The sequence below is a fragment of the Cryptomeria japonica genome, chromosome 9 (genome assembly GCF_030272615.1).
Source record: "Cryptomeria japonica chromosome 9, Sugi_1.0, whole genome shotgun sequence".
Lineage (NCBI taxonomy): Eukaryota > Viridiplantae > Streptophyta > Pinopsida > Cupressales > Cupressaceae > Cryptomeria > Cryptomeria japonica.
This window is the reverse complement of record NC_081413.1, coordinates 410,243,771-410,270,095: the sequence shown is the minus strand read 5'-3', so window position 1 is coordinate 410,270,095 and position 26,325 is coordinate 410,243,771.

Genomic DNA, 26,325 nt, shown 5'->3' with positions numbered 1-26,325 from the left:
TCTCACATTGGCTGGGAAGTGTAACTTTTTGGTATTTAAATATGAGACTCCACCATACTATAATGTCAAAGCCTTAAAGGCTTTTGACGGATGGTGCCCTATGGGCGCCCAAGGCGGGCCCACGCATGAGCACGTTTCTCGAGGCGACGGAGGAGTTGACTGGATGGTGACTAGGTGGACCCCACGCATGCACGCTTCCCAAGGCAGACAAGTAAAATTTTGCAGAGAAAGGTCGGGTTAACGAGTGAGCAAGTTCGAGATGGATCGACGGTGCGTGCTATTTCGCGAAGGGAAGATGCACGCGAGTTACACCCTGCGAAATAGCGAAAGTGAACGAGAGTCGTCCACGTGTCGTGATAGGTGGCAGTCCAGCAGGTGGGTCCCGGTGAGGTGGCACACAGTTGGGGCACAGGTGGCAGTCCAGTGGCGATGACATGGCAGCCAAGTGGTAGTGACGAAGCAAATGACGTGGCAGTGATGAGGTGTCATCCCAGGTGGCGTCCGGTCAACCCGATCGACCAATCAAAGGCCGCCACGTGGCAAGGTGTCAGAGCACAAATGGAGGCATAAAATCAAAATTAAAATGAATAAATGATATAGTTCTGACTATATTAAAATTTGAAATATTTAAATGACTGAGCACAAATGGGAATTAATTCGCCCAGGGTCTAAATTTTGGCCAAAATATAAAGTATTATATATCGCCGGAAAGCTCTCGGAGTGAGGAATCTGATTATGAGGTTAATTTTGACAAATGTGAGATATTTTGGAGGCAATTTCCATGGGAACAAAATTCAGTTAGAGAGGAGACACTTGGCAATTCAGTTGCAGATTTGATTTGGTTCCCTCTCCCTTTTTATTCCCAATTCTTCTTAGTTGTGAGGGTTCCAAAAATTTGGAGAAATGCTCCAGATTTGATGGCTTCCATTTTCTGAAGATCTTGACCCAAGTTTGTAAATGCTTCTATTTGGTTTCAGGGTATAGAGATTGCAGTGCAGTGTTGTAAATATGGTTTTAATTGCAGGTCTTACTTTTGTCAGGCATGAGTAATTTCCCACAAGATTGTCTCTGTGATATGTTTTTTCATTATTATGAATTCAATCCTCAAGGAGGATAAAATTTGTCATCTCAAGGAGATTGTATGATTGTTTGTAGGCATTCTTCAATGAAGAGTTTAAATTCTATAGTCAGTCATAAATAATGAAATATGTATCCAGATCTGATGAATTTGTGAATGAATCAAATAGTGCATTAATATAAGGTATTGATGCATGAATATCTTGTTTAAGGAAAACAAACTTGCATCTATGATTCATATTTGTAGTTCTGTGAGTGACTCTGCTGCCCAATGAACAAGGCACTAGTCTTTAACAGATTTGGGAATGGTCTCAGATATACACTTTAAAAGATAAATCTATTTCCCTTTATGTTTAGGGGTTAATGTTCTATTATTTCAAAACTCTATTTCACCTATTATTTGTATAAGAGCCAGCCCATCTGTACCTGTTGCCTAATTTGGTGAGCTTGTGGAATGGTTTGTCTACTCATTGTTGATGCAGTCTTATGTTTGTGATTGTTGTGTTCAATGCATCAAAAGGGTGTCCCCCCCTAGTTCTAGCAGAACCTGAAGTGCAAGAGGATCATTAGGATCCTATGTTATGTTGTCCAAGCCCTGAGGTGTTTCATTGATTGAGATCGGCTATCTCATAGATAGATTTGTAGGTATACTTGGGTTATCACTTTTGGTGAACATAAAAAATGGTGACTCTGTTGGGGAATAAATGGATATAAATGCTTGATTGATATGGTTAGAGGTTGAATGTGTTCCTAGTCCTGTCAATTTCATATCCAGCTAGTCTGTCGTTGGTGTATGCACAGAGTGTAAATTGGTTTCATGGTGAAGAAAATGCTCCTTGTTTTGGATCTGCAAAATGATATGTGTTTCATATCATACTTTATGAAGGAGTAACAGTGAATGCATGGTTGAAAGTTGTGAGAAGTTCTTTTAGCTGTATGTGAATTTTTCCCAATTCCTTAGTTGGGTGGCGACTCTGTGGTTCATACCAGTATTGAACAACCTGGAAGAGTGTTTGTTGTAGCGAGATCGAAGGAGTAAAGAAAATTAAATTTGTGATTGAATGGTTCTATTGTTCAAAATATCCTTTGTGCAAGAGGTGGCGACTCTGATGTAAAAGACCATGCTAAAGGTGAAGTAAATCTCCAGATCTACAAGAGTTTATAGCTGCAAATCTCTAGGTATTTTCAAAGGTTTCAAACGCAAAGATATTTGTTCTGAAAATTAGAATGTGTAATGTCATTTTCCCATTTAGTGAACAACACTAGTCTAGAGGGAAAGAAGAATTTCAAGATTAATTTGCATATCTATGCTGCTGCAATATCCAGTGTTTATGATCTTTAGTAGTATGCAAATTTGGAAAATTAGTGACTGCAAGGTTTTAAAAGATTTTTTAAAAACAGTAAGATGCATGACAATGGTTCAGTGAATGCTATAAACCTGATGGATCCAGATGTAGTTCCTAGATCCGAGAATCCTTTGTCAAATTTGAAAGAGATCAATATAGAAATTGAAAAATGTCTTCAAATGATCCAAGAGAGATTTGTCTGGTTGTTAAAAGGGAAAGTAGGGTTAAGAAGTAAAGGAGAATCATCATATGTCTTCTATGAAAGATTTTTAGCTGCATTGAATGAGCTTTCAACTGATAATAAACCCCCTGAGTCTATTTTAATTGAGATATTCTTAGAGCTTTATGAGCCTAACTCAGTTAATTGGTCTACTGCCTTCAGAGAAGAATGTATTGAATCTATTAAAAAATGGATAGATATGATTGAAAGTAACCAATCTAAAAATATACACAAGATTAAAAATAATGAAGGAGATGAGCCCCTGAGTGGATGTACCTCCTATGATGTTGAATGTGATTATTCTCAGCATGAAAGTTCAGATGTGTATTCAGAGTGAGAAGAAATTTGTGAGAACAGTGATTGTTCAACTAATCATGAGCCCGTTGAGATTTCAGATCTTAATGGTATGGATCACCTTGTTGTTAAGTTCAATCCACAATATGTTTGCAACCCTAGTTATGAAACTATGTTGCAACATATAGCAACACATTATGAGCAGCATGATAAAGGATATGATGTAGATGCAAGTTGTTATGATGATGAAATAAATGTGCATAGGGACATGAACACTGCAGATCCAATACCTTTATCAGATTGGGACAATGTTTACAGCTTAGAGGATGAAGCCAAGGAAAATGAAGAAGGAGGTTTACTAAGTAGTGAGCAAATTTCAGAACTCTTAGCTGCTGATTTTCAGAGATGTGGATTCAAAAATGTGCCCAATCTTTCATACCCATTCAATATATGTTTTGATACTGATGATGTTTTTGAGGGTGTGAAGAATGATATATATGATGTTGATTCTCTTCCTATGTTTGATAGACAAAATGATAACGCATATATGGTTGATAGGTATGATAATGAAGGTTCATATGTTGATATGAATTCTGGCTTTGATATGCATTATGAGGATCTACCTTTTAGAAGACATGATAGATCTGGGGTGTTTTTCTCAGATTTGCAAGGAGGAAATGAACCATTGGCAAGTAAAAATCATGTACTTTCATGTGTGCAAAATGCTGATAGAAATTGTGATTAGCAAGTTGAAGTGTAGTCATGTTATGAGGAAGTTTTCCTCTCTAGTTTGCAAGCCATCATTGTGGAAGAGTGTTCATCATTTGAGCAAACTAGCAATAGAGATGTGCCTGATGTTTTCAACTTTCAAATAAGTTAGGCCACTTTTCATTTCAGCTGGGAAAGAGTGGTAAAGAGTATGGCACTCTTATGTCACCTGGTGATCAGCACTTTCAGCATTCGTTTGGTTTCCAAAGATTGATTGATTATGAACATGTTGATGATTATGTTTTATATGATCAGCTGATTGGAAGTGGAAGTGTTTTGATCAGGAAGATAATAATGAAACTTTCAGCTTACCTTCAGTTTGTGGAAATGAAAATCATGTGTTTGACAGAGGTAAAAATTGATTTCAGTTTTGATGGCCCGGGGCCATTTATAAGTTGTATATTTTGTGCAGTTGCTTTGCTTTTAGTTGTGTGGTTTTCAATAAAGTGCCCTGTTGTTTGGGTAGAATAAGGAAGCCCTGTTTTGAGAAGAGAAGAATTGATTTAAGAATGACCCGTCTTTTGGGTGGTCTGCTTAACCAAAGATATCTGGATTCTTGTGTTGATCTTGCAATCAACCATCCCCAGTCAGAGCCACTATTGGGACTCATCAAAACTGAGTCAAGTTTATAGGCCCATTTCAAAATTTTGCCCTGCATTTCCAAAGTACCTAAATGAGTCAGTTTGGATGGCCTAGTTAGCAAGGGGGTCAAATGAAGCCAGTTGATTTTTAGAGGGTAAGGCTCGGGATTCATGTCCCACACCTTTCATTTGGCCTATTCAGTGATGTGCAACTTTCAGAATTCAATTTGGATAAGTTTATGAGGTACCCAGTTTGAGGGGTGAGCTGAAAGTGCATTTTAGGCATAAATGCAGTTTTTATTGAGTAGCCCACTTTGAGCGATTACATCTTTTGCCCTGTTGATCATCATGGATAATTTCAAAATGGATTCAATTTTATGCATAAATGTGAGTCAACATGCAAAATTTCAAGTCCTTATGAATCCGTTTGCTCAGTTTTCAAAGCTCAATCCGTTTGTAGTTTGTGATGTTTGCACAAGTGTAAAAATGTCCTGGTGAGCGTCATGTCAAAATGTTTGTTCCGGGCTAATTTTGGTATAAATGGTGAGCTACGTTTCAAATTTCAAGGCTCTACCAATCCGTTTGATCGGTTTTCAAAAGACCTCATTTTGCCATCAAATTCAGTTATCCGCACTCCAGTGTTATATCAGTTAATGTAGCCATTTTGGTGAGCGCGTCATTTGCATCCTGTCAATCTGGTGATCAAATTGAGAATTCAAAAATTTAATATGTACTTTAAGGTACCTATGTTTCAAATTTGAAGACCCACGGAGGTCGTTTGATATTTTTGAGAAAGGCATCATGTGTTGCCAGAACATTGACTTCATCAGGTCCGCAGTGTCGACAAAGCCAGTTGGCCGTTTTCGGAAATTAATATCTCTTCGCTCTGGACTCGTCTTGAGAAACTGTTTGGTAGATGTCATCCTTGTATATCAAAGTACATGCCTGTCAGATGGCGAGCTCCAGAAAGGTGTTTTGACAGGTTTGAAAATTACGTCTTCGCGATTAAATGCGAAAATTGTAGCGTAATTGCCTGAAGGTTGTAAAATGCGGATTAATGATCGGAAAACAATGCCGATCATTCCCAGAGGTATGTTTGAGGTTTGTGAAGATATTCCAAAGGCTAGTAGCTTGAAAACAAAAAATTTTTAGTCGGACCCACTTTGGGGCCCGACCTGGCTCATGCCCGTGCTTTAATTTTAATGGTGAAATGTTCTTTTCTCCTGGCAATATATGTGTATCCATATTGGATCAATTTGAATTCGCCAGTCAGACAATGAGAGAGAAGAGAAACTCCAATACCAAATGCAAATTGGTATGTTGAAAATTGAAAGGTTTTCAAATTAAATAGAGCTGGCATGTTTTGATGCAAGTGCACTTGGCAGCCGTGGAGTGGAGTATGGTAAAGTTTTTTTTTAAAAACTTCAATAACATTCATATTGGCAAATGTGTGAGCAGCTCCAAACAAAGCAAATGTGATATCAAGTTTCAATTGCCAAGCAAATCCCTCCATGTGGGAGCAGCACAATGAAGCCTCCAAGCAATCTCTTAACCATAATTCCTCTCTGCTGTAGCAAGGTGAGTAGACTACAGAGACTTTCAGCAAATGCTATGTGGGGGTTTTCAAACTCTATCAAATGAAAATACCAGTAGCTCATGCCTCCTCCCTTGTCCAACATGGGGGTTTTCAAAGTTCAGAAAATGCATAAACTTTGAAGTAAATGCAAATGGCAAGTGCACATTGGCAGCACTCTCCCTTTGCATGGAGTGGTGATTGAAGAAAATTAATTAAATCTTTCAAGCAAATAGCAATGGTAGATCCTCCCATCTCACGTGGCATGTTTGAAGCTTTATAAACCTTCTAAATGAAATGGGAAGTGAAGCATGGAATCAAATGCAATTTGCAAATGTCCTCTTTCCCCAACAGGGTGCAGAGCCCAGTCTCCTTTGCCAGTAGCTTCCCTACAATGAAAGGGCATTAAAAAAAAAAAAACTTTCAGCCAAGTGCAATTACCAGTTCTGTCCCTGCATGGAGAGTGGGAGAACATCATAGTTTTAAAACCAAATGAAATGGCTTCCCTGCGTGGAGTTTGGAGGGCAGCAATGAAATACTAAGCAAATAAATAGCAGCAAATGCATTGAACTTTGCTTGCACCGTCCTCCCTGCCATGGTGTTGAAAGGGGGTTTTAGTTTTTTTTTACAAGCAAGTGTATCAGCAGGAGTAATTCTCCTCCCACATGAAGTTTGTGAAGTAGTTGAAACAACAGCAAATGCATAACCCCTCCTTGTGTAGTGTTTGGAGAAGAGGCAATATGAAATAGTTTCATTTTTAAAACCAATGTATTCAACAGCAGTATGGACAAGTAAAAGTGTTGAAGATGGAATGGAGTCGAAGAAGTTTCCAATTTAGAAGAAATCGCCATGAAAACACTCAGAAATTGCTTCAAAAATGCATTCCCAGGCATAATCGATTTGTCCCACATTGGCTGGGAAGTGTAAACTTTTTGGTATTTAAATATAAGACTCCACCATACTATAACGTCAAAGCCTTAAAGGTTTTTGATGGATGGTGCCCTATGGGCGCCCAAGGCAGGCCCACGCGCGAGCACATTTCCCGAGGTGACAAAGGAGTTGACTTGATGGTGACTAGGTGGACCCCACGTAGGCATGCTTCTCGAGGCAGACAGGCGAAATTTTGCAGAGAAAGGTCGGGTTAACGAGTGAGCAAGTTCGAGATGGATCGACGATGCGCGCTATTTCGCGAAGGGAAGATGCACGCGAGTTACACCTTGCGAAATAGCAAAAGTGAACGAGAGCCGTCCACGTGTCGTGATAGGTGGCAGTCCAGCAGGTGGGTCCCGGTGAGGTGGCACACATTTGGCGCACAGGTGGCAGTCCAGTGGCGATGACGTGGCGGCCAAGTGGGAGTGACGAAGCAAATGATGTGGCAGTGATGAGGTGTCATCCCAGGTGGCGTCCGGTCAACCCCATCGACCAATCAAAGGCCGCCATGTGGCAAGGCGTCAGAGCACGAATGGAGGCAAAAGATCAAAATTAAAATGAATAAATGATATAGTTCTAACTATATTAAAATTCGAAATATTTAAATGACTGAGCACAAATGGGAATTAATTCGCCCAGGGTCTAAATTTTGGCCAAAATATAAAGTATTATATATCGCCGGAAAGCTCTCGGAGTGAGGAATCTGATTATGAATTTAATTTTGACAAATGTGAGATATTTTGGAGGCAGTTTCCATGGGAACAAAATTCAGTTAGAGAGGAGACACTTGGCAATTCAGTTGCAGATTTGATTTGGTTCCCTCTCCCTTTTTATTCCCAATTCTTCTCAGTTGTAAGGGTTCCAGAAATTTGGAGAAATGCTCCAGATTTGATGGCTTCCATTTTTTGAAGATCTTGACCCAAGTTTGTAAATGCTTCTGTTTGGTTTCAGGGTATAGAGATTGCAGTGCAGTGTTGTAAATATGGTTTTAATTGCAGGTCTTACTTGTGTTAGGCATGAGTAATTTCCCACAAGATTGTCTTTGTGATATGTTTTTTCATTATTATGAATTCAATCCTCAAGGAGGATGAAATTTTTCATCTCAAGGAGATTGTATGATTGTTTGTAGGCATTCTTCGATGAAGAGTTTAAATTCTATAGTCAGTCATAAATAATGAAATATGTATCCAGATCTGATGAATTTGTGAATGAATCAAATAGTGCATTAATATAAGGTATTGATGCATGAATATCTTGTTTAAGGAAAACAAACTTGCATCTATGATTCATATTTGTAGTTCTGTGAGTGACTCTATTGCCCAATGAACAAGGCACTAGTCTTTAATAGATTTGGGAATGGTCTCAGATATACATTTTAAAAGATAAATCTATTTCCCTTCATGTTTAGGGGTTAATGTTCTATTCTTCCAAAGCTCTATTTCACCTATTATTTGTATAAGATCCAGCCCATCTGTACCTGTTACCTAATTTGGTGAGCTTGTGGAATGGTTTGTCTACTCATTGTTGATGCAGTCTTATGTTTGTGATTGTTGTGTTCAATGCATCAAAAGGGTGTCCCCCCCTAGGTCTAGCAGAACCTGAAGTGCAGGAGGATCATTAGGATCCTATGTTATGTTGTCCAAGCCCTGAGGTGTTTCATTGATTGAGATCGGCTATCTCATAGATAGATTTGCAGGTATACTTGGGTTATCACTTTTGGTGAACAACAACCCCATTGCAAATGGGACCCCTTTCTTTTTAGGTCATCTTGGTCTTTTTATTTTGGTTCTTTGGGTCTTTTCACAATGATCCCTTTGATCTTCCCATTTTGAAAGTGTTTTTTATGAACTGTGATCAAGTCCGAAAGTTGTTTGAGCAAATTTGATTGTTTGGAATCTGTTTAGTTTATTTTAGCTTTTTGCCCTTCAAACTTAGGTTCAGGGTTTTTTCCATAGGGTTTTGGGAATTTTGAACATTGTAATGAAGTCAGATCTCTTCAAGGAAGGTACAAATGAAATTTGAGCGAACTCTAAGAACTTACTATTTTTAGTAAGCTTCACTGTGTCCTAGATTGGCCTAATTTTGCCAAATCAAACTTACTATTTTTAGCATTTTTCATTTTTAGTAAGTTTCTATTTTTAGTGTCACCCTTTTGCCCAGATATGATATTTTGAAGTACTTATTATTTTTAATAAGTTTATTTTTGACATCTTAGGTAGTGGTCATGACACTGAAGGCCAAATATTTTTGAAAATCTTTAATATCTAAATTCAGAAAGTTGAAAAAGAAGACAAGTGGTCAGAAAAATGACTAAGAGAAAAGTTCTTTCCTTAAGTGGAATAAGCATGAAAAATATTTTAAGGCAAGATAAATTCAATTCAATCCAAAAGTGGCATTCAAATTTGGAAAGATAAAAAAATGGCTAAGTTAGAGAATAAAATTGAATCTCCTTCACCATGCTCAGGATGCTCTCCAAGAATAGGTTTGGGTGCTTAATCAAGGAAGAGGAGAAAAATTCAATAATTCCAAAAATCCTTCATCACATCAAAGTGGTGCTCAGGGTTGAGGAGTGGGTGCTAGAAAGGGTACAAGAGGAATTTCCTCCCAAGGAACAAATTCCTCCATCAGGTGCAAATCTCGCCCAAGTCAGTGTCATGGCACCAAAATATGGTGAATGAGAAATTTTCCTCAAACAAAATTCCTACACCATGTTAAAACAATGCCCAAGACTGGAGTAGAGCTCTAGATGTTGGTAGTGGAGGAACTTTCCTCCATGTTGCATATTCCTATTGTATGATAAAATTTCGCGCAAGGATAGGGGTTGAGTGCTAAAATGATCCAATGGAGGAATTTCAAAATTTGTCAAAAATACTCCTCCATAGTGAAATAGCTCTCTTGGAGAAGGAGGGGTGCCAAAGTGAGTAGGTGGAGGAAAAACATGAAAATCTAAAATTCCTCTTGCACATGGAATGGTGCTCATGGAAGAGATTGGGTGTTAAATCAAGGTTAAGGAGGATTTTCTTCCTCCAAGTCATTTTTCTTGCATTAAGTAAAATCAACACCTAAGCAGTGGATAGAATGCAAAATAGAGGTAGGGAACGAATTTTCTTCCCAAGGATGCATTCCTCCACAACATGAAATTTCTACCCAAGTCAGTGGATGGGAGCCAAAATAGGGTCTAAGAGGAATTGTCCTCAAAATTGAAAATTCTTGCACAAGGTGAAATTAATGCCCAAATTGGAGTCATGGTGCCAAACAAGGGGTGTGGAGGATTTTTTTGTTGGACATTGTTGCTGCTAAGATATGTTTTTGTCATTGATGTCAACATATTCTTATGATTTATTGCTCTGGTAGTTGCAGATTAGTTTATTGGGATCATGGTTTGATATATAGAATATTTCTTGTATCATTATATCTTTCGGTATTGGTTTCAGTGATTCGGGAGCTTAATTGATCATATCATATGATCCGATTTATAATTTGGTTCTTTTGAATAGTGCTTTGCAGAGTTGGGTATTTCCTTCAGTATATTCTAGTGTGATCAAATCTTGAGTTGTAATTTTGGGAGATTGTTTGGCATGTTCTTGTGTATCTTCATTTTAGATGGTTCATGATTTGGTGCTCCGCAAGTTATCTTTCCTCATGGCAATTTCTATTCTTTGAGTGTTCTTAAGTTTCAGATGTTAATCGATGAAGATTTGATAAGTGGTGTTGGTGCAACAGTTATAGATGATTCTAACATTCTTGTTGGTGTTTCCTAATTATGTTCTATTTGTAATACCCTAAAAATGGTCACCTAAACCATGGGCCCTAATCTCGACAACATCACCAAGGTCCTAACAAAAGGCAATTAAATCAATCTTGAGCACATAATTAATTCTCCAATCATCAAATGTCACATGGAAAGTCAATTACTCAATATTAATTAAATATTTATTTAATTAATTGAATCATTCCAAGAATATCATTTTGATCAATTACCCTATTTAATTTATTAAATATCCTAGCATATTTAATTAATTAATTAATAAATTTGCCATTTAATCATGCAAAAAGAGGAATTAATTTATTACAAAAGAGGAATTAATTACAAAGCAAGCGTTAAATTGAAAATTAAACAAAAGATTTGAATTGAGAGAGAAATCAAACTTGAGATATTATTTCTTATTCTAAATTTAGAACTTGAAATTAGAAAAGCAATTAATTAAATTATTGATTATTCTCTTAAATTAGAACTCAAATCTTTTCAGAAAAAGAAATTCAGTTGCATTAAAAATACTCTTTCCTTGAATAAATCAAAAAATTATCTATTTTTATCACAAATGTATGGAATTAATTAAATCTTATTTCCAATGCAACTTGAACTTCCTATTTGAATGCATTTCAATTAAACTATAATTGGAATCTATCTCAAGGTTAAGTGAACCTGATTTCTCAATTATTTTCAATTAATCCTAAATTAATCTTTTTCATCATCTCTCTTGTGAATTCTCTATAAATTCAGCCTTCAACTCTTATTGAAAACACCCCAGAGATTTTTGAGAACACGCTTGGAGATTATTATCACGCTGATTTTTCTCCGGAGTCATTGAATATATTGTGCTTTTTTTATTATTTGCATCCATATTTATTTAATTCATTATTGCTTGAATCCATATTGCTTGAATTCGTTATTGCTTGAATCTTTCATCCATCTTGTATCCATTTAGCTTAATATCATGCTCATATAGATTAAATCCTTCATCTTGGTGTAGTCTAGTCACTGGTATTTCTTATAAAAATCTGAGAGCAATCTTATACTCACATCTTTTAGAAGAAAATTGGTCGATTTGTTATGGTTTTATTATTCATGCTTATATTTGTCTAACCATACATGTAATGACTTAATTGAAGTGTTGTGTCTTGTAGATACAGATCCTTAGTCACTTTTTCACATCATAAATCAAGATCAAGACACCAAAGCTCCTGAATCCCATCCAATGATTGAAAAGGATCTTACCCCACTAGAATCCCATGAGGATCCCATTATACCTTTCCATTTCTTCCAAGATGATCCCCTTCCATCTCAAGAGAAAAGCATCCTTCCTAAGAAAGATCATAATGCCTCTTCCACATTTTCAAATGATCCTATTCAAAATGGAGAGTCAAACACCCTTCCTATTCTATCCAATGGTCCTCTTCCATGTCAAGATCAAATTATACCTTCATCTCCTTGTCATAATCCTCCACATTCACCTCAAGGATCCATCATGCCTAAAAATCCCTCTCATGATCATACAAGTAAAAATATTTATAAATGTAAAGGGGTAGACCTTCACAAGAAAGAACCCCTCCATGTTAAAGAAAATATCAAGGGTCATGGGCTCAGTGGCATCCCTCAAGATGGTGGTATCCCTACTAAACCAAAATCTAGGTACATGCCTCCCCTTCATCTCTTCCATCCATTTTAGTACCCTATATTCCCCCATCCCTTGTGCAGGATCAACAAAGGCGTACATCTTCACGTACCTTCCATCCATCTAGAAATACACAAAGGCTCATTGAGAAAAAGAAAGAAAAATCAAAAGCTATATGGGTTCCTAAGGCATTGGTAGAAGCAATGCATTCGAAGAAACTACAAAAGAATGGAAAATTAAAAACCATGTGGATCCCTAAGCGTCTCCTTGAAGCACAACTGTCTAAAGAAAAATCCAAATCCACAGCCAAGATTGTTGTTCCTCCATTCAAAACTTCCAAATCCATTTCTCCATCACCTCTTTCATCTATTTTGGATCCTCATGTTCTAAAATCCCTGGTTGTTCCTCCATCCAAATCTCAAAATATGAGATCCGCTTTTCCTCCATCAAATTGCCATCCCTCACGATATGTGCCAATGGTGATTCCATAAACATTTCCATTCACTCATGCACCAAACTTTCAATATCTGATTCATTATCCAATAATTCCTTTTCATCCTTCCATACCCCTTATCCAATCCTTTGCCTAAGACTTTACCCTAGTTTCATCACAAAATCCAAAAACCTAAGGAAATCAACATTAGAGATGTTGGACATGTACACTTAGTTGAGTCCTTCTTGGAAAGACCTCTTTATGCTAGACCAATAAACTACTTACACAAAACTACCTGACCTTATGAACAACATGCACCTTAAACGATACTATATCTAAGGGTTGGGTTAGTTTAGGTTTTGAAAAAGCATTGCATATCATTTTATTAAAAGCACTACATCACATATAGTTTCTTTTTCAAATGCATCTCATTCATACAATTTCTGCATTAGCATATAGCACCATCAATAAAACAAGGTAATTGTCCAAGTTTATCATTTGTTTTCATTGAAGACAAAAAAGTGTCATCTCCTTTCTTAGATATTTGGATATGAAGTCTTGGACGTTCTAAGGTCATTCATTTTCAACATTACCCTGTGACGACGCTTTACTTATGGTTGGGTAGTGATTTCACTATTTGAGACTTGTTAACCCAAAATCTATCAACTGCTATATCTCAAACACATTAAAAAAATCTCTAATTCATTCTAGACACCTAGTTGATCATATGACTAGTGAAAAATCTAAAATTCTACTTTAGCGTCGTTGTAATTGTTACATCCAAGTAGGTTTCATTACTTACACGTCAAGGCGAGAAAAAAAGAGAGAAAAAAGTGCTATGCCAAATATTCATCTCAAGGCAAAAGAGCAATGATATATAACCGAAATATCATGCATACAAAGTGTGACAAAAATCTTGACTATGGGAACACATGACTAACTCCATTAGGGCTATGGACACCTACTAGTAATGGAGCAATATTCGATAAATTATAGTTTATAACCTCATCGAAGCTCTCAAGGCTTGCTGGAAGCGAGGCTCTATTTAGGATGCTTTTGAAGTTAGAATAACCCATGTAGCTAGTCATATAGGATGCTAAGGATCTTTAGTGAACAAAAGAGCGGGAATTAACTCATTTGCACTCACATGGGCAAAAGAAGATCAAAGTTTCAAGAACCAATGGGGAAGTTTTCTACGTCTCCATTTGTAAATCCCAGTCACTAAGTATGTTAATTTGGATGTTCCAAGGGACCTTAAGGATTGATTGACTGCTTATCTATGAAATATTTTGTACCTCCAATTCAATTGTTGTATTACAAAGTGCTAAACAAACACATCCGTCCTTATTTAAATAGGAAATGCATCTTCATCATGCATATTGCATTAACATAGGTCATATCGAAAATCATTGTCTCCATATGCATTCTACAGATCATCATGTCATATAGGTCTATATACTAGGGGCATAGCTAAGAAAATCCTAAGAAAAATCATAAAATATTTTGAACAAACTTCTAAAAATCCTAAAATGTCCTGAACAAAATCCTAAAAATAAAAAACTCACAAAATAAAAAAAACTCAAAATCAAGTTGAGAAAGCATAGACTATCCTTCAAACCAAATCAACAACAAACAAAATCTCAAAGTCCACAATAAAACTTATCTCATGTCTTGTTAATCTATCTATCAAACTCTATCAAACATCAACATGTCTTATACAAGGAAGGGTACACTCAGAACCAAATAGATCGGTCTTATACGAGGCACTTACTCTTTGAAACCAGACATTCATATCAATTATCAAATCAAAACAATGACATCAATCAGTATGGCTATTCGATTTTGTCCAAGTTGGTCTTATCTTTTGTACTGAAATGTTGCATCTTTTCTTTATTTTATAGTCGCTTTCGTGGCATCCTGGTTCGTTGAAACCCCCATGACTTAAAACTAATCGATGTCCTAGTCTTAGGTTAATCAATAGAGCACCTTATATGTCCTGAGCAGTGTCAACCAAGTCATCTTTCCGTCAGTGAAACTTGGTCATCCACTCTGAGTCAGTCACCTGTCTCCTAACTACTGAAGAGTTTTATCACTGAGTTAACAAGCAAAACAACATAATGGAAAACAATCACTAAACGGTTTGAGATATGCATGAAATTTTTCTTTGTATGCTATCTTTTATATTGGTTTTTGATTATTATCCCTCTGAGTAACTCGAGGAAGTCTATCTTGACTAAGAGGAGCAAGGATTGGGGGCATTATATTTTCTTGTTTTATGCTTGTAGGAATGATCTCAATGATCTGGAAACATCTAAATCAGCTGGGTGTCTATGATAAGAGCCTTCACATCAAGGTGAAATTGCCTCACATACCTCGACTCCACTTATTTGAATGCTACAGGGAGGTCCACATCATTTCTTTGTTTGTTTTGAGGGAATTTCTTTATGATGCAATTTGGGTCCCTGCAAAATTTGTCCAAGGATATGAACAAAAAAGGGTCATTGCGGACAAGATAATTAAAATTGCACATTGAAAAGAAAGGAACTCTAATCTGTCTATTATGTTAGTTGTGCTCGGTGATGAAACTTAAGCATTTTAAATCCAGTGACTAGGTTTAGGTTTCATTTTGCATTTCATTCTATATTTTGTGAATTTAGAGTGATTTTGGTGTGATAATAATGATCTCTTAATTTTATGAGAGTTGACAACATCATCAATTCTTAGCTAAGTGGTCTCCTTTTCATCATTTCTCCGATCGAGTACTTGTGTTTTGAGATGTTAGCTGCATACATAAACATCTTATATAGATTCATACATTTCATTATTACTCATTTACATTCACCTTATTGCATATAAAAATAAACTTTTGTATTAGTCATTACTCATTCGCGTTCATTTATTTGTATAAGAAAAGAAACAAAAATATACATCCATATTTATTCACATTACATACATCCATACTCAAAAGAAATGAATACATATAGAATAAAGCATATAGAAAGCATCTCATAATCGAATCAACACAAGTACGATGAAATCAAATCAAATCTTGTATATATATCGTATAAAGTCTCAGAGTACAAAATGATGTCAACTGACATAAACAAACTCCCATTGGAGCAAGAATTGTATAGGCTACAAAAAATATCACAGCTACAAAAAGAAATATCTAGATGTCACCCTCTCCCTCATCGCTAGGTGGAGGAGGAGGAGCCTGATGATCGAGATCCTGACGAGGTGCCCGAGCTCCCTCAGACCATCCCATATACTGTGAGTAGGGGACAACCTGCTGTGCAACTAGAACTGCTACACTGTAAGCTACAACATAGTAAGCCACCCTACTGGTCTAGTGCAAAACCTCCTGCTGAAGAGCGTCTTGCTCTACTCTCATCGCTGCGACTAGACGATCGCACTCTGCTCTCAGCTCCACAAGCTTATGATCTCACTCAGACCTCACCTCTGCAAGCTGTCGGTCTCGCTTCACTAGCTGAGTTTGAGCCACTATCAATTGTGACTACAGCTATGCTAGACGTGCTCTCATCGACCATCCCACGTCAGCCCCCTACTCTCTCGTAGGATCTCCACCCCCATCTCCACCTCCAGCTGCACCCTGCTCCTCCTGCCTCTACCAAACCTATCTTGGAGATAATAGCTCCTCCTCAACTCCACCCAACCTCACACCAATGCTACCAAGGGATCCCCCCTCACCCCTCTGTTGTCCAACCTCAGCTAGAACCCTACTCCTGCTAGCACTAGGATCACCACCTGCCCACCTTGGAGCCTTGGCTCTCTATCCCCGTCCCTTTCTCTATCCCTGGCCATGTCCCTATGCGGGGGCATCATCCTCAATATCCTCAATGTGAGGATACTACTTAGTAGGATCTATCAATCTAGGGAATGGATGCTACTGGATCCAATCCCTATACTGGGGCAATACCCCCGCATCCGCAACATCATCCATATAGTCCCACCAGAGTCTCTGTAGTGTGGTCAGCTCCTACATACTCAAGGCATAGAATAACCTCAGTGACCATCCTCACCTCTCCTCATTAGCATATCGGGCATACACTTGAACTCCCGTGACACCCCCTGAGGCCTGCCATACTGCCTCATCACCCGTGATACTATAAATCACTCCACTATAGTTTGTGATCTGCCAATAAGTGGGTGCGTAACAAAAAGGTCCCTGCGGACCAATCACTAGTCATCCCATGGCTCTAAATCCCTCTAAGGTCTCCATACCATAACTATCAAATCGTCTAGCTGTCATCTCAAAAAATTGGCCTTGCCCAAATGGGGTTGCATAACATAACCAACATACTTATACATAATCGGCTACCCAAGCTCTTTGCTATCATCAACAATAGACTGACAAACTGGGAGGTGCTCCCAAGCCCAAACATGTAAGATCAAAACTCCAGTGGCCATGCTCTTGCCCTCTTTGTACACTATCTCATGCATCTCGCGATACATGTGTGCTAAAATTCAAGAACCCCAGCCAAGTCTCTGAGGGGTCTCAATCAATCTCTCCAGCATCTTGCCCCATCCACATTGAAATCCCTGGTGCCCCCTATCCGACATCAAAAAGTAGCCGATAAACCCTGCTAGGGCACAAGCCAGAGGAAAGTACTCATTGTACCTACTCATCATGATGTCCCAATTGATGGAACGTGTCAATATATCGAGATCCCTGAATACATGTCTCACTTCTTGTAATCCGGGAAGGTGTGCTGCATCATAATCCACCTTATCCCCAACAAAAGGGATATAGAGGATCCTATATACATCCTCGGGAGTGATGGTCATCTCCCCAACTGGTAAGTGAAATGTGTTATGCTCTGAATGGAATCTCTCTACCAACCCTGTGAGCATACTGTGATTCACATGGATATCTGGTAATCTAAGAAGGTGCGTCAAATCGAACAAATCAACATGTGCCTACTCAACCTCTGAAAGTTGTATAGCTAATGTCATGGTAGGTGGATAAATGCATCTGAAAAGCACATGAGGTAATCGAACCTGCAAAATAAAATCAAACAACAACAAAGCATCAGAAAACATTCCAAATAAGCCTACAAGATAAGTAAAAAATCATGCAAATTCAACTATGTCAATTGCAAAATCAAAATTTCAAGTTTAGACCTTAAAAAATGCTTACTGTTTTCCAAATGACAAAACACAGAAGGGCAGCATTTCATACGAGTCAGGATTAGGCCCCATATGACAAAATATTAGACCTCAGATGACAAAATAGTCTCTTATGAAGGTTGTTGTACGATAGAAGGGTAGGTGTCATATGACAAAACTAATGGCCTCAAACGACAAAAAAAACTTTAACAGTTTGTCATACAAGATAAGATCCTATCTCGGACGGCAAAACGAGAAAGCCGACTTCCAATGTGCCAAAAAATGAAAAATCAACAAAAAAATTCAAAATTGAAATGAATAATAGGCTTAAGATCGATCACTTACCACTGGCTCATAGTGTCAAGGTCGATTATGTCATCTCTAGCACTCGAATCGATGCTCATGAGTAGGGACCACTATTTTCTTCACAAAAGGCTTTTTGAATTTTCAAACTTGGAGGGTTCAAATGAATTGAAAATGACACTTTTACCCCTTATATAGCCAAAACCCTAATTTTTCAACTTGCTCTGATGGACATGTAAATTGTACCCTTAGCTAATTCACCCATTCTAATTCCATTGTCGAGATCGAAATCAAAATTCGAGTAGTCTATTTCATAGAATTTGGACCACTTAGCGCTTTTTCATCAAAAGATCATTCTTTCTTCAAATTGCGCTCAATTTCTGAGTAATCAATGTTGAATCTCAATTTAATTCTACAACACAACTTTGCGCTCAATTCCAAATTTTTCAAATATTCCTTTGAATCAATTTGTGCTCAAATAACTTATTATCGCCAAAAATTGCCTATCATCAAGTGCCCTTGCTATCTTTCAATTTCACTCCTGAGGGGGCATACTCATGACCTTATGATATCACATCTTCAAAGTCGAGAAAATTTCCAAATCTTCATCAAAATTCAAGCAAAAATTAGTTTCAGCTAAAGAAAATCAAATTCTTATTGCTAAGGGGCATCTCAGCTTCATCGTTTCATATCAAGTTGAGATCTCTCGATCATTTGAATCGAATCAATCACTAGGGGTATATCAATTTTATCGCTTCATATCAAGCTAATATTTGTCTTCTTCTGAATTAATCTCTTAACGTTAATCAGTTTCATCACTTTTCATCAAGCTGATTATTTGTTTAAACTCAATCAAAAGTTTAAAGAGTATCTTTGATTGCACGCTCAATCTAAGCAGGTGTTTAGTTTAAAAATTAGTTTGAACTAAAGAAGGTCAAATTCTTATTGCTAAGGGGCATGTCATCTTCATCACTTCATATCAAGTTGAGATCTCTCGATCATTTGAATCAAATCAATCGCTAGGGGCATATCAGTTTCATTGCTTCATATCAAGGTGATATTTGTCTTCTTCTGAATTACTCTTAACGTTAATCAGTTTCATCACTTTTCATCAAGCTGATTATTCATTTAAACTCAATCAAAAGTTTAAAGAGTATCTTTGATCACATGCTCAATCTAAGAAGGTGTTCAGTTTCATCGCATCGAATCAAGCTAGATAGTTTAACTTCACTCATCATGTCTTGATCCATCAAGTTCAAGATCGATTTTATCTTCGCTCACTGTGTCTAGTTCAATCAAGTTCTAGATCAGTAAGATCCACTTCTTGATCAATCAAGTTCAAGTTTGATATCTTTGTTGCCTATCGTTCCTCAGTTCAATCAAGTTCGGGATCGGTATTGCTTTAATCAGGCTTCATTCAGCTTCATTGCTTCGAATCAAGCTAAACACCTCTCTCTTCATCTGGTTTGTGATCAATCAAGTTTAGAACTAGTATCTCCTAGACATCACATATTCTTTGAACCCACGCACTGCTCACACATTAATTCAAAGAGGGGAAAATGTAATACCCTAAAAATGGTCACCTAAACCATGGGCCCCTAATCTTGACAACATCACCAAGGTCCTAACCAAGGCAATTAAATCAATCTTGAGCACATATTTAATTCTCCAATCATCAAATGTCACATGGCAAGTCAATTACTCAATATTAATTAAAAATTTATTTAATTAATTGAATCATTCCAAGAATATCATTTTGATCAATTATCCTATTTAATTTATTAAATATTCTAGCATATTTAATTAATGAATTTGTCATTTAATCATGCAAAAAGAGGAATTAATTTATTACAAAAGAGGAAATAATTACAAAGCAAGAGTTAAATTGAAAATAAAATAAAAGAATTGAATTGAGAGAGAAATCAAACTTGAGATATTATTTCTTCTTCTAAATTTAGAACTTGAAATTAGAAAAGCAATTAATTAAATTATTGATTATTCTCCTAAATTAGAACTCAAAGCTTTTCAGAAAAAGAAGTTCAGTTGCATTAAAAAGACTCTTTTCTTGAATAAATCAAAGAATTATCTATTTTTATCACAAATGCATGAAATTAATTAAATCTTATTTCCAATGCAACTTGAACTTCCTATTTGAATGCATTTTAATTAAACTATAATTGGAATCTATCTCAAGGTTAACTGAACCTGATTTCTCACTTATTTTCTATTAATCCTAAATTGAGCTTTTTCATCATCTCTCTTGTGAATTCTCTATAAATTCAGCCTTGAGCTCTTATTCAAAACACCCCAGAGATTTTTGAAAACACGCTTGGAGATTATTATCACGCTGATTTTTATCAGGAGTCATTGAATATATTGTGTTTTTTTTATTATTTGCATCCATATTTATTTAATCCATTATTGCTTGAATCAATATTGATTGAATTCATTATTTCTTGAATCTTTCATCCATCTTGCATGCATTTAGCTTAATATCATGCTCATATAGATTAAATCCTTCATCTTGGTGTAGTCTAGTCACTGGTATTGCTTATAAAAATCTGAGAGCAATCTTATACTCACATCTTTTAGAAGGAAATTGGTCGATTTGTTATGGTTTTATTATTCATGCTTATATTTGTCTAACCATACATGTAATGACTTAATTGAAGTGTTGTGTCTTACAGATACAGATCCTTAGTCACTTTTTCACACACACACTATTTGTTTTATCGATCTATATTGATCGTTGTGTATGGTTTTGGTGTTTTTTAATCTAGTGGTGGTGTTCATGCTATATGAGACCTATTTGGTTGTGTAGTGTGTTGTGGTTGATTTTGGCATAATTTCTACTGGTGTTGCATGTTTGAACATTTGGTTTAGCTCCATATTATGTCTTGTATATCATAATATTGGTTTGGTGGTTGATCTTTGTATCGTGTGATGTAATTTTATAAGAGTGAATTGAGGTTTTAGCCAACCTTGTATTCAAAGTTGATGAATTGTATAAATAGGTGATATAGTCATGTAAATTTGGTATAGGTGTTGTCTCTACATTATCAGATAATGGTAAAGATGAAAACAATAGAATACATCCTTCGGTTTTGTGATTGAGCAGAGATTTAAGTTTTGCAGAACAAATATATGTGCTTAATTAGAATTGTCATCAGACATTTGCAGATGCTATTCTTTTAGTTCATTTGATCTCAGATTGTTGTCCAAATATTTTGTAAGTCAATGAGACTTCCTTGTAAGGTAGTGAACCTTCCCTGAGGGTTGTAGCCTTTTGGGTTATTATATTTTGAGCAGTGAGCTCTAGGCAGTGAGCCTGAATGCATGTGCATTCCTCATTGTAATTATTTTCACATACTATTGCAAAGTGTCATCTTATTATGGGTAGGTTCTCATGGTGGTTTTTCCCTTAACCAGGTTTTCCACGTCAAAATATTGGTGCTGTGTGTTGTGATATCAATTTTTTTATCTTTGTTGTTGTTGTAGTTAATCAAATTTGCATTTCTAGTTAAGTTTGATGATCTAGTAAAAATTGATTCACCCCCCCTCTGAGTTTTCCTTCATTGTTGTTGCAAACAATTGGTATCAGATATAGATCATCCTAAAGAAGCTTGATTGCTTGACATGATTCGGTATGGAAACTGGAGGTGTTTTTAAGGAGAGTTTGAGATTTGATAGAAGTAACTATTCTATATGGAAGAACCAGATGGAGGTGCACTTGAGATTTCTTGGAGAGGATTACTAGAAGATTACAAAGGATGCATATTTTGTTCCTCAGAATGGACCATTTGTTGTTGTTGAGATAAAGGATGCTAAAAATATCATTAGAGCTAAGGAAGCATTGTTGAGTACCATGACTGATTCAGAGATTACTAATGTAATGGGACTTTAGACTACACATGAGATCTAGGAGAAGCTTGAGACCTTGTATGAAGGAGATAAACAAGTCAAAGTTGCTAAGTTACGGAGTTTGAAAGAAGCATGAGATGCTGAAAATGGGAGAAGATGAGAACATAAAATCCTTCATGGCTAAGGTGAATGGACTTGTCCTAGGAATTAGACGTGTCGACGCAACCCTTGAAGAAGATAAAATTGTTGCTAAGGTGTTGAGATCATTGCATCCTACCTACAAACATAAGGTAGCTTCTATTGATGAGATCCAAAGTGTGACTATTGTGGCAATAGATATGTTGGTTGGAAACATTTTTACATTTGAACTGAATGAATTTGGTGAATCACATGGAAAGTCTGAGACAACATTTAGGGCATCTATATCTGGAAAGAAGAAGTATGATCCTAAAGGATGCATAATATCCAGATATGAAAGAGAGAGAAGAGAGATAGAAGAGAAAGAAATAGAATTGGATGATCTTGAAGCATTGATTATCTGGAGATTGCCTAAAGGAGCTGGTAAGTTATATGGAAAATTGCCTCTAAAATATTTCTATTGCAATAAGATAGGAAATTTTGCTTCTAGGTGCCTGGAGAGAATGTCTAAATATGATAGGCATGATAAATTTGATAAGCATGATAGATATGAGAAGCATGAGAAATATGATAAGCCTTACAAGTCTAACTAGAAGTATAAACATCAGAAGAACTATTATTATGTTGTTGATGAAGGTGTTACAGATGAAGAATCAAAAGGATATGAAATTGTGTTTATTTCTATTAAAGAAGATAGACCGGTACCTGTTGATTCCATAAGCTGCACTATTGAGGAGAAAGCTTTAGTTGCTAAAGTTGAAGAGAAAGATGAATGGGTGATTGGTAGTGGTTATTCCTATCATATGACCATTAATAAAAGAAAATTTGTGAATATAGAGAGGTATGATGGTGGAATAGTAAGATTTAGAGATGACAAAGCCTGTGTGATCCATGGTAGAGGTTCTATTTCCTTTGATGGTAAGCATAACAAGGATGATGTATTGTATGTTGAAGGTTTGAAGCATAATATTTTAAGTGTTGGAAAGATGGTTGACAAAGGTTATGATTTGAAATTCAAGAATGGAAAATGCAAGATCATAAATGCCTCTGATATAGAGATTGTATCAGGAACTAAGACTAAAGGTAATATCTTTCATTTGAATGCCACTAAGAAAAGTTGCTTGATTTCTTGGATTGATGAAAGTTGGTTGTGACATAGGAGAATGTGTCATGATTTTTGACTCTATGATTAAGATTAGTTATACTCAAGTTGTTAGAGATTTTCTTAAAATTGTTAAGCCTGATAATCCTGTAAGGCCTTCCCAAAACCAAGCTTTGATTAACTTAGTTGACCATGTTTGACCTATTAATAAATGCTTTATAATTCAATAGAATGGACTGTGTTAGACAGATAGATTGGTGAGAAAGGTAATTGAACCAAGTTATAGAGTTATTGCAACTTGTGGTGTACATTTTGATATGCTATGAACTTGAAATCCTAAAAGATCCATTGATTGGATAATCTTGATTTAATGTATGTCAGCTATGTCTAGATGTAGAACGTATATGATTTCGTGAATTGATAACATTGATGAATGTTGATGCTTCATTTATATGCTTTATGATAAAGAACTCTATATGATTCTAGAATAGGATAAATTGGAGATGATGTATGTCATTATTGGATTTGCAGGACTTTATTATGATGATAGAATTAAGATGTATGTTTTATGTGTGGACCAAAATTATGAGAATTGTGATAATTGCTTATGTGGATTTAATTGGATATGAGATATATTGAATTGTTCAAATGTAAATTGTATGCGAAGTGTTTGATGTGTATTCTAATTCATGTGTTTAATATTATACGAGGTTATTGGAAAATTACTAATGTGTATTTGAGTGGTGCAGGAAAAGATATTCATGTGACCATGGAAATATTACAGAGAACCAAACCTAGACCTATGTATGTTCGTAAAACCAGGGTTTGTCTATTTGGAGAGACAACACCCCATTTGTGTTGTATTTTATTCGTAACAGTAAATGATGCATGTGTGTTAAGTGTTATTTAATTGATTTATGTAAAATCCACAAGAGACACAATTTCATGTATAAATTTGTAAAAGTATTTTCTTTGTGTCACTTGACACATGTGTGGATTTATGTTTGAATTTTTAAATTTGTCTCTTGGTGGGAATTGTTTAACTATAGCTTTTTCAATTAATGTGATGTGATTTCCATAAATGCCTTGGGTAAAGAATCTTTGGGATGGTCAACATAGGTTTGACCCGAAAATAAACTTCAGAGGGGTTAAAAAAGGGTTAAATGGACACCTAGGGGTAGTTTAATAAGGTTTCCTAAAGCCCATAAGGTATACCTAAGGGTTAGGGGTAATTTTAGGTAAGTTTCTACTCCCATGTGACCTTTTAGACACCCTAAAAAGTGACTTTTCTAAGTTGTGCGAAAATTGAACTAGAAGACTTGAACTAAGTTGAAGACCTTCCTTTTCGAATGAGAGTTACCTTTCCCATTTTACCTTACTTTCCTTTTCAGTTTTAGAAACTTGAGAGAACTCACACTAGTGCCTTCTTAAGCAAGAAAGAGATTTTGGGGGTAATCACCCACTCTCCATTTTTGGAGACAAAAGAATTTTGCAAAGAAAAAGATAGATTTTTGGATTGAGAATTTGGCTAAGGGTAGAAAGAGAAGAATTGTGGAATTGGGCTGTTCATCCTCAACAAAACTAGCATACCTTTGGGCAGTTTAAGGTTGGTTCTATTTTTCTTATAATGTTTTCTTAATACATGTGGTTTGAAAGAAATGTTGTGTAAAATATTGTTTTTCGTGCATGTATTTCTTGGAAATTTATTTGGTGTTTTATGCTTATGCCATGTATGTGTTTTGGGAGTAATCAAGACCTCCTACTCTTGGGAGAGAGGAGGGTCTTGTGGGTGGTAGAAGTGATAGCCCTCTAGTGAGAGGCTCTCGTTATGAGAGTGATCACAAGGGATTCTATGTGACCCTTGTTGCATGGCTTGTTTATGCATTGGGGGTCATAAGGAGGGAAATGAGGCATGAATGACTTGGGGGGCATAAGGAATGTGGGGTTGTTACACTTGGTGTAATTGGTTTGCCATGAGGTGGCTATACGTTTTGGTTTTCCATGAGGTGGCTATTTGTTTTACCATACTTGCAGTCTCCTCAGGGTACTTGGTCCACTACCACCCTTGAAAAGACATCACAATGTGGTGCAGTGTAGCCTTGGTTGGGAATGTGATTGTGGTTGTTTTCCCTTGTTTATTTGAGTTTTCATGTGTGTTACTTGTCTAGGGCTTGGTTCTCCGAGCTCGGGGGTGGCTACTAGTTAGCCTAGGCTGGGAGGTGAGCACTCCATGGTCATATTCTTGATTTTATTTGCAGGTTGTTGGAAGGAAAGGATTAGGACAAGCAGAAAATTCGATGGAGTTATTTGTTGGAGAAATCTGATTTGGAATATTTTATTATTTTGTTTTAAAAGTCCCTATTTTTAATATTGAGAGACCCAATTGTAAAATAACGATAGTGTCTTGAAATGTAATTTAAAGAAATGAAATATGTTATTGCTATATCGCAAGAAAATGAAATGAATAAATCTGGATTTAGTCTTAAAGTTTTTCTGAACTTTAATATTTGTTGAATAGATAATATTTTGGAAAAAGTAATAAATTTATTTTATTCCTTAAATGCATGTGAAATAAATCAAGGAAATAAAGAAATGATGTAAGGATTGCATGTATGTTGCTCGAATATAAATGTTTCAGTAATTCCTGATTGCATGGTTAAAGTTAAAGGAATCTCAATAAATAAAGTGCTCTTGGAATTTTATCTAAATCTATCATTTTATTAACTTGCAGAAAATAGAAATATAACGTTTATTATAGTCATCTCTAAAGATAAATTTTAGATTTCCAGAATTAAATAGGTGTTGTGTTAAGTTTGTTTTAAATTGATTAATTACTCTATTTTTTGCAGATAGGAAAGCCATATCTAGATAGCCTAACTATTTCTTCTTGGCAACTAGGATATTATTAAAAAGGAAATAATATATACGATTTAATTTGCAAAAAATATCTAATCTGTTTCATTTGTTCGGAATAAAAATAATTTCATGAAAAGAAATTGCCCTAGACTCAATATTATAATATTTATATATATATATATATATATATATATATATATATATATATATATAAATATAAATAAATATACATTCAACTAATTTATATGCATGCACAAATGCACAAAGGAATTCATTTCTTAAAGTTAAACAAATAAACTTGTTGTTTAAAATATTTATAT